Here is a 9,627-nt window from a genome sequence, read left to right on the forward strand (position 1 = left end):
ATTATTCACAGTTGCAGTAAACACAAGTCAAGGTAAGTATTTCAACCAGGTAAATATATTTAGATGTATAATGTCCCACAAACAATTATATTTGAACAGTATTTACTGATCTGTATTTTAAGCATTAACAAGTCATTTGAAGTATTTACTTACAAATATAAAGGTAAAAAGCCCACACTTTTTAACCATATACATCCAAGCATTTGGTTTTATACAATGACAACTCTTAACTCACACCCACATTACAGTTTTTCTCCATTGGTTTGGCTCATTTCTTGATATTACATTCTCAAAACTCTAAGATCATTTGGCAAAACAGTCTTATGGTTCAGCACAACACTATAGCTCACTTGCAAAAGCTCATATCACTCCCAAAACAGTTCACTCATGCTTCAAAACTAAATTCATTTCTCATATAAAGAGTCAGTGCCACCAAAATGGCAAAGATCCTTCTCAATTGCTTTGGCTCATTTCTCGAAACAGACCGGACGTTCTCAACACTCTTGGTGCTTTTGCCAAAATAACGTGGATGGTTCGGCACAACACCATGGTTCACCTGCAAAAGTGCATACCTCTCCCAAAACAGTTCACTCATGTGTCAAAACTAAATTTCCTTCTCATTTAACCAGTCAGTGCCCCCAAAATGCTTAGTCCCTTTGGCATTGTGTAAGCACTGCAAGCCAAAATGTTTAGAAGTTTTGTCACTATGGCAGAGGACCATTGAAATATCCCTCATGTCCACCTCTCAGTCACCTGCCCAGTCCTTCATTGATCATCAATGACTAGACTTACTGAAATGTTACAGTAAAACCCACAATATTAGATAGATTAGATAGATATTACAGTAGGCAGATTTACATGGGAGGCACCACAGTAATTGCAGCTCTTTGCCCAAACATGTGGTTTGATTGGTCATCTGGGATGTGTGAAACTCCTCCTTTGTTAGTCAAGTTCTGTCAATTGCTGTAATAAATGTATCAATTGTTCCAAGGGATTCATATGGTATTCATGGTATTATGTTCTTGACTAATTTTGACAATTGCACAGACTATTGTGCATGTGATGACTTTATACAATGAAATGACACTGACACGTTTTGGAGTGAACAACCATTGAGAATGGTTGAGAATGGACTGAGAATGAACAATCAGTTTAGATCAACAAGATCTATTCACTTGGAAATTGTGCTAAATGTAGGCTACCTGTGAGACATGTATTTAGGCATTTGCAATTTGATGAACTGAATGAGAAATTCAATTCGGTTGTGAACAATTGCCAAGTAGTTTGGAGGTTTGTCCATGTTGTTTTGAGAATGTAATGTCTGTTTCAAGAAATGAGCCAAACCAATGGAGAAAAACTGTAACACACTTAGCTTATTAAATACATTTTTTGCACCTAAACTGATAAAGATCCAAACAACAGTCCAAATGAGCTTACCGATAGCCCGTCACAATCAAAAGTCTCATTCCTGACAGTGGATACGTAATGTTTCTGCCGTCCTCTCAGTCCATTGTATTACAGCCAAATGACTGCATTGTGTATATATGCTCCCGCTCATTGAACTGAGTGCGAGCTTCTGATTACCCCAATTCAATTCACCTGATCACGAGTGTGTCAAGGCGCGCACAGTCACGTGCGGCTATCAATGCAGAGCGGCACGCAGATAAGACGCCATGGAGGAGGAGGAAATGAGACAGGCTCACGGGAGACAAAAACACAGCGCGACAGCATCCACTATGTAGTTGTCTTTGTTTCCGCAGTATTTTCAATTTTGATATTTTTCGGTCAAACCGTTGTTGTCTATCAGTCATATAATGGAGATTTATGAGGCCCACCTCAAAGAGCATGCACAGAGAAGTCCAAATTAAACATGATTTAATGACTCGTAAATGTAAGTACACATTGATGGCCTAAGACACTAAACGAGCGGTGTGTGTGAGAAATGAACAGTATTTATTTCGTTTTTACCTCTTGTAACCAAGACCACGTCCAACTGATCTGAAAGCACGAGCGCTTCGGTCTGCGCATGCGCCGGAAGTGATCACTTGTGCATGTACGTCACTCCTTGTTTACACAGAGATTTCGTAAGTTTTACCTTTCACTGTGAAGATCTAAACGTATTTAGATATACAGGAAATCACAATGGAAGACAGAATTGAAAATACTGTGGAAACAGACACCTACATATTGGATGCCCTTAATTTCAAAGTGAGCTATCCCGTTAATTGGATTTTGACCCCTGCCTGGATGACTATGATTTTAGATTATCCTAAATAAAAGACATACTGCTTTTAGATCTACTTTCCCTGTTTCCTGTGGGTGTATTGTGACACCTAGCCCATTGAATGATTTATATATCAGTAATGATTCTTTAAAATCAATCCTAAATGTAAATGGGAGCCAATGTAAAGACTTGAGGATGGTGTGATATGTTCAATATGTTCTGGTCCTGCTCAGCGTTTGTATGAGCTGCAACCCTGCTGGTGATTAGCATTTATTGAATTTGCTTGTTATAGTTGGCTAACTATATATGAATTAAAATGTTCACATTCAGGTTACATTAAAATCATAAGTTAAATATATGGTTTAGTTTACTCAAACATTTCAAGTTTTTGAAAAAAAAAATGGTCCTGAAAAGTGCAACATTTTCTTTCTGAAAAATGTCATATTTTTCTTTTTAATTGCTGGGAGCAATACAGCCATGCTGTTATGAGATTGACCTGTCATCCAACATTTACAGACTGCATACATACTTCTGAGCACAAGATGGCACACTTACACTATTTACAATTATAGACTTCAAACTCTGATCAACAACACTGTTTTTGAGTAGCGACAAACCTCTTTCCTTTATGATTCTCTTTTAAAAGCACTTGTTTCTGCTGACATCTGAGGAAGTGGCACTTTTGGCAGATTAAATTTTAATGATGAAAAAGTCAGTCATGCTTTAATCATATTGAAGAAAAGTTAAAGAATTATGTAATTGTTATTGTAGCTTGTCGTTATTCATCAAACTGTTGTGCAGTAGAAGCATTTAGAGTGTCTGATGATGTTGATGATGATGATGATGATGATGATGAAGATGAAGGAAAACTATAGGATAATTATGGCACCATGACCAAGTACTCATTCAAGTGTTTTCCCAATGAATGGTAGGAGAGAGACAGGTCTGTAATTCTCTAAAAGTGATGTTTAATTTTGTTTTTTTAAGCAGTATGTACAGTACCAAGTACATGACCATTATTTTGTAACCAATATGCAACCAAACCAGTATACGAGTGTAACAAACTTGTTAGTTATCTAGGCTTGAGGCAATTCAAGGAATGCCTATCAGATAATTTTCTCATTTCAAAGACAAGTCTTGGCATGATATAGTTCTGTTCTCACAATATTCACAGAAAAAGAAAGTTAGAGTGGCACATGTGTTTTTGGCAGCCTTTATGTTATCTAATACCTGCTATTGTTGAGCGTGACACTGAGACTTCGACAGTGTCTCTCTCATCAGTCTGTGCAGCTGCAACAGTCTTTTCAGTCCAACCACCCAGTGTGTTTCTGATCTTTGCACGACACGTTACCAGTTACATCTCAGCTGCACTTGGGCTTTTAATGTTTTAATCAGTTGAAATGACTGTGACACTGTAAGTAGTACTTAAGAAGCTGTTTAGTGCATGTGTCCCCCCGAGTTCAGCTTTTCTTTACAGCATGGGCTTGTTCAGTTTACTTTCTGTTTCACATTTATTAAATAATACCCTTTTATACATTAATATTAAATTAACATATAACTGTCTGTTAAATTAAACAATAACAAAACCTTATCAAGTTATGTTAACTCGTTATTATTTCATTAATGTTAGATACTTTTTAAGTGTAATTTTATCACACTCCTGTTCAAAGAAAATGAATCAGCTCAACTGTTTTCAACATCGATAATAATCAGAAATGTTTCTTGAGCATCAAATAAGTATATCAGAATTATTTCTAAAGGATCATGTGACACTGAAGACTGGAGTAATGGAAATTTAGCCTTGACCACAGGAATAAATTAAATTTTAAATATTTCACAATATTACTGTTTTTACTTAATTTTTGATTAAAAGCTTTGGTGATCGTAAGAGACTTTAAACATTAAAGGGTTAGTTTCAATCCCTTAGGCAGCCATTGTAGTAGTGATCCACCTCTCAAATTTGATCAAAAATATCTTCATTTGATATTTTTATATCATATATGTTCTGAAGATGAATGAAGGTCTTACGGGGTTGGAACAGTGTGGGGGTGAGTAATTAATTACTTCATTTTCGTTTTTGGGTGAACTATCCCTTTAAGATTTCCATTACACGAGAGTAGATGTTAGAACTTCATGCTGATTTGTACTTGACTTTCGCCAAGATAAGCACAAACTAAGACCTAGCTTTACAGTAAACTATGCTTCTCCATCCATTTACGCTTCTTTCCATATGGTGGTGTGACTCGCCTTCTGTCCAGCGTTAATGGCTGCAGTGTACTTGCCGTGTCATCACACACGACGGCTGCAACTACAGTGTGGTCTCCCTAGTGGACCAACACGACAACCGTCTGGATTGAGCCGAGTAGGGGACATGTCTAGGGTCTTCAAGTGGGCACCTTCCGTCCTCAGTGTCGACTAGCCCACGACACCTCAAGAGAGCTCAACAGCGTCCTAGAGTCACCCCCCTCCGTCCCCCACTCAACTCAGCCCAGCTTACTGACCTCTACATCCCTCCTACTGCTGAGGTTGCTCCTTCCTCGTCGTTCACATGTGACCTAACCACAATCTCACAATCTCTCCGCAACCCAACCATACGCACCAACCTGTTTGACTAAGGCTGTCGTGCCCCACTGTTGCTTTAAAGCAGTTTCAGTGGCAGTGTTTGCTTATGGCATAACACCTTCCACAAAACACAATATCTGCCCAAACACCACCCGTCATTCACGCAATATACACAGGAACGTAATGACTGTAATTACTATGCAACCTATACACAAACAGACAGCCAGAATATTTCTGTCTCAACCATAGCCAGTTGCTGCTCCTTTCTGCTGCTTCAGATAAGTTCTTTACTGTGCGACGCAACTCTGAGCCACTAAATCCGACGTCTCTGAGGAACCGGGTTGTAGAGTGTGCCACAAATCCTTGACAACCCACTTCCACTGGATAAACCTGGACGCTACTTCCTCGCTGTTCTGCTTCAGTGGCTAGATGAGCATACCGCAGTTTCTTCCTCTCATATGCCTCATCTACCGCATCCTCCCATGGCACTGTTAATTCTATCAGTTGAACAATGCGTGCTGGTCGCAATATCTGGTCGAAGGTTAGTGGTGGCAATCTCAGGTGGAAAAATAAGCCGTTGATCAAGATCAGCCAGCATCTTCCAGTCCCTAGCAGCTTCCAGTTGTCCTGGGCGAGAATTGGTGTTAACACCTTGCACATTGACATTGATTGCACATGACATAGGGGGCGCTATGCACGTGGCGACCAGCAGCAGTGACTGACCTTTTCTTGGTGGTTGCTCGCCTGGGCGGAGGAATATTGTCTTCTGCGTGTAATGTTTCAAGGCAGTCTCATCCCAAAAAGTCATATAACTGACGTTTTGGGACGTCTTTTGACCATACGTTAATATTCGTCTTTTTAGGGCCCCCTTAAACGTCGGTAGATGAGGTTATAGGATCCTAACTCTACCCCAGACCTAAACCTAACCCTAAACCTAACCCGTCACCTAACTGACGTTAAAGGTAAAGCGTCAGTTGTATGACGGCCCGGGATCGCCATCTACCGACGTTTAGGGGGGCCCTAAAAAGACGGATATTGACGTATGGTCAAAATACGTCCCAAGACGTCAGTTATATGACTTTTTGGGATGAGAATGTGTTGAATGTTTTGCTAGAACAGACGGCAACTTATTGGTCACACTACGCTTGCCTTCCAATGCTAAAGCCAAACATCGCAGTACCTGGTCATGGTGCCAAGTAAACCGACCTTGGGTAAGAGCCACCTTACATCCTGTCAGAATGTGCCTTAATGTAGCTGGTTATGAACACAAAGGACAAGAGGGATCCTCTCCTACGCAGAGGTTTAGGTTCTGTGGTGATGGAAGAACATCATACTGTATGTTGACCTAATAAGGAAACTGATCCTACTCTTGCAAAAGTTCTTGCCTGCCCATCCTGCGTTGTTCCACACTCTCCCATCTCATCCACTCTCGCTGCTTGGCCTAGGAAATGGCCTTTATACACCTCATCCTCTCCTCCTGCTTTCGCACCTCATTGAAATTTTGAACAATACTGTTGGTAAAACGTATCTGACATTGAATAACATTATCAGCTGATTAATGAACTAAGAACCAGTGTTAGGGAAAGCTATTTTTTAAAAGTAATGTTGTAATATTGAATTATGTAAATACTTTTTATGGAAAGTAATGTTACAGTACGTTTGCATTACTTTTTCTCACCAGAGCTGGGCTTGCTTTTTAGTTTTTAACAACACAAAAGTTATATTTTTGCCAAATGTTAAGACCCGGGAAATGAATAACCCTCAGGGTAAGGGAAATAGAAATTCACAGCTGAACAGTAGAGGGCGCAGCTCAAGCAAACCTGTCAGCTGTGCTGCCATTCTGGATCGCAGAATAGGATGCAGGAGAAGAAAGAAATTTTGGCTTATTAGTTTGGTTCAATTGGATCATCAAAGGTCAGAAGCAAAGATATTGGTTAATAAAGTGAGATTAAATCAACCCGATCTCATGAAATGCATCTCTATAGCACACATTGTGTTTATCGTGCAATTTATACATGACAATTAGATTTTACGTTCATATGATACGCACTGTAAACCCCTTGGGTAGGATTAGTGGTGTGGGGTACGTGGGTATGGATATTACATGGCATAAAGTGCATATGCATGCAAAAAGTGGTATCATGTGCACATAACTCATTTTCTCAGATAAATTGCAAGATAAAATTGATTATAAATTGATTTGTGTAATATTCTGCGTCTGCATTTCACAGTTTTTATTCATGTTGAGGACATCATGTACTTATTTGAATAACCATCATGTTTACACACAGCGCACACAATGCATCTGCACTTACAATTTCTCTATAGCTGTCAGTCAATAAATGGGAACTTAACAAACGAAAAAGTAACATTTTATTGTAAATTTAAAGTAAAGCATTACTTGTTACTTGGAAAAAAGTAATCTGATTAGGTATGTCGAGTTACTTCTAATACGTTACCCCAACACTGCTTTTTTTTTTTTTTTCTTTATTTATTTATGCAGGGACCATGCACAATTTTTAACATAAAATTACCATTTCATGTATTGTACCGGATTTAGCCAGAGGCTATTTTTCATCCGCAGTCCCCCAGACAAGACAAAGTTAACAAAACAATTACACAAACAATACCAATGTTCACATAAAATAGATGCACACATACTGTCAAGACCATAGAACAACATAAATAAACTAATCAATCAGTCAACCACTCAATTACAACTACAACAATCTCAATGGTTACATAATTGGTTCAATTTTAAAAAAGATTTTAGCTATGACAATGAATCAGCTGATTGTGTTAACATATCTCTATGATAGTTTTGCTTTTGTTTCACTTAACAATAACCAACTTGACACGTCAATGAATGCAACAGCAGTGTGGCAAAATAGATTTTTCTCCTAAAAAAAGAACTGCCTCATATAAACCGTTTGGCATTTTTAGATCTTAATTGAGACATTTTTAATCCTTTTTATCAAGAAGATCATTGAACGGTCTCCACAATGTTGGCAATTTCAGGTTTTACTATCATCAAGGTGACATTTAGTCTCCACCTGACCCACATACATATTCTCTACCATGCTCTTTTTCTCTCACTCCGTCTAAACTGTAATCTGAAAACATAAACATGTTCTTGCACGGACAGAGGGTCAGTTGGGACAGTCTCTCACAGACTGCTGTCAGGACCTTCATTAATTCGCAATGCCCATGATTCCAGATGCCGTTCAGCGCGTGCTCCTCACCAAAGGCAAGACAGCTGCTTCGCTTTACATGTGATCGGCATTAATAGTGCATCTCCAGCTATAAAGGAGATCTGTTTTTCCCATTGTATATCTTCTTGACGTGACCCAGGGATCCAGCGTGAGATTTTAGCCTGAAATGTCTGTTAGACGTTCCAGGTCACCTTGCATGACTGATTGCACTATGAGTGCAAGTTTTGTCTCTTTTATTTGAGCTCATTTTTATGATCCAACATGGATTGGAAAAGAAAGAACACGAGGGATCCCACATAGTCCCTTAGTAGCCTTTTCCAGACAATACATTCATCTCTGAGCGGGAAGCAGACAGGGAGATACTTTTTTTTCGAGTGCCAACTCTACGTCAGTGGATGAACTTATGATACACCCTTGCACATCTGTTGGTACTGTACAGAAAACAGTTGTTGCTATGTGTTATAAACAGCTACTCACTTCATTTTTACCTTAAAAATTTGACAATGCATTAGATTGCGTTCATCGGCCTTATAAAGGGACATTGCCAAAAATCTGTAATAGTTTTCCAAATGAGATTCTTCATATTCCAATACTAGATTTGCATGTGAAACATTATATAATAAGTTATGACAACATGTTCTTACATTGCTTTAACTCATCAAAATAAGTTGACATGACTTCAGCATCCGAGTTGATTGTACTTAAATTTAAGGCAGCAACTTTTTTTTTGCTGTGCACTGAACCATCCACATGATCCAGGTTGTTTGTCTGGTTACTTTTAGCAGTTAATCCCTTTAAGCTAATCATTTGTATCGTATGGATAGCATAATTCAGGTTATACTTCAAGAACTGTTGGTGTTTGCCAAAAAAAACATAGATGAGATTATTGAGAATGCCAAAAGATAGCTTTAACAGCTTAGCTTCAACACTATTCATTTGAGTATGATGTAGAGGGGAAAAAAATACAAGGATTTGTAGAATTGTTTTCCTGCTTCAAACTAAACCCTTGTGAGGGAGAAGTACCCTTTATCATACACATATGTAATGTTTTCAGACGCTTAATTGCATTTTAATTGAATTTAAATTTATATCAACTGCAATTATTTGAACTTTAGAGTTCTTTTTGCCCCCCTTCGGCTACATCTTTATATCTTTAATGAAACTTTTATGTCATGTGTTTAAATATATTTGTAATTGCACAGTAATGATGAAAGTGCAATTTAGTGCATTTTAAATATACTTACTTTAAATGTATTATCTAATAACACAATACATGTACTTTAGTATATTAGTCAACATCAAAATAAGTGCACTTCTTTAAAACAGGAGTAAAGATTATTAAACATAATTTAAAATGTGCTTTATAGCAAAACATTTAATTAGACATTATTTCAAAGTGAACTTACTTACTTAAAAGTGTACTTAAGTGTGTTGAAAAACTATATGAACATTTATTTTAGTAATATTATATTATCTTATACAGTTTCCCCCCCAAATATATACTTTTAAGGTTTAAAATGCACAGCAAGTGCACATTCAATAGAATTATGTGCATTTCTTTTTCACTGTAGCATGCAGAGAATATTTGAAATCACGCTCAATAAGGCAGAATGGAAGACTGTAGGCCTG

The 9,627-nt window shown here is 38.0% G+C and overlaps 1 long non-coding RNA gene across 1 annotated transcript in view; it reads left to right on the forward strand.

Annotated features, from left to right (window-relative positions):
* The window catches only part of LOC148970541 (uncharacterized), a 75,880-nt gene that overhangs the window by 27,185 nt on the left and 39,068 nt on the right, over positions 1 to 9,627 (forward strand). The gene's annotated exons all lie outside the window — the stretch shown is intronic.

Source organism: Pimephales promelas, chromosome 20 (assembly GCF_988280905.1).
Source record: "Pimephales promelas chromosome 20, fPimPro1.hap1.1, whole genome shotgun sequence".
In the NCBI taxonomy this organism is placed as follows: Eukaryota; Metazoa; Chordata; class Actinopteri; order Cypriniformes; family Leuciscidae; genus Pimephales; species Pimephales promelas.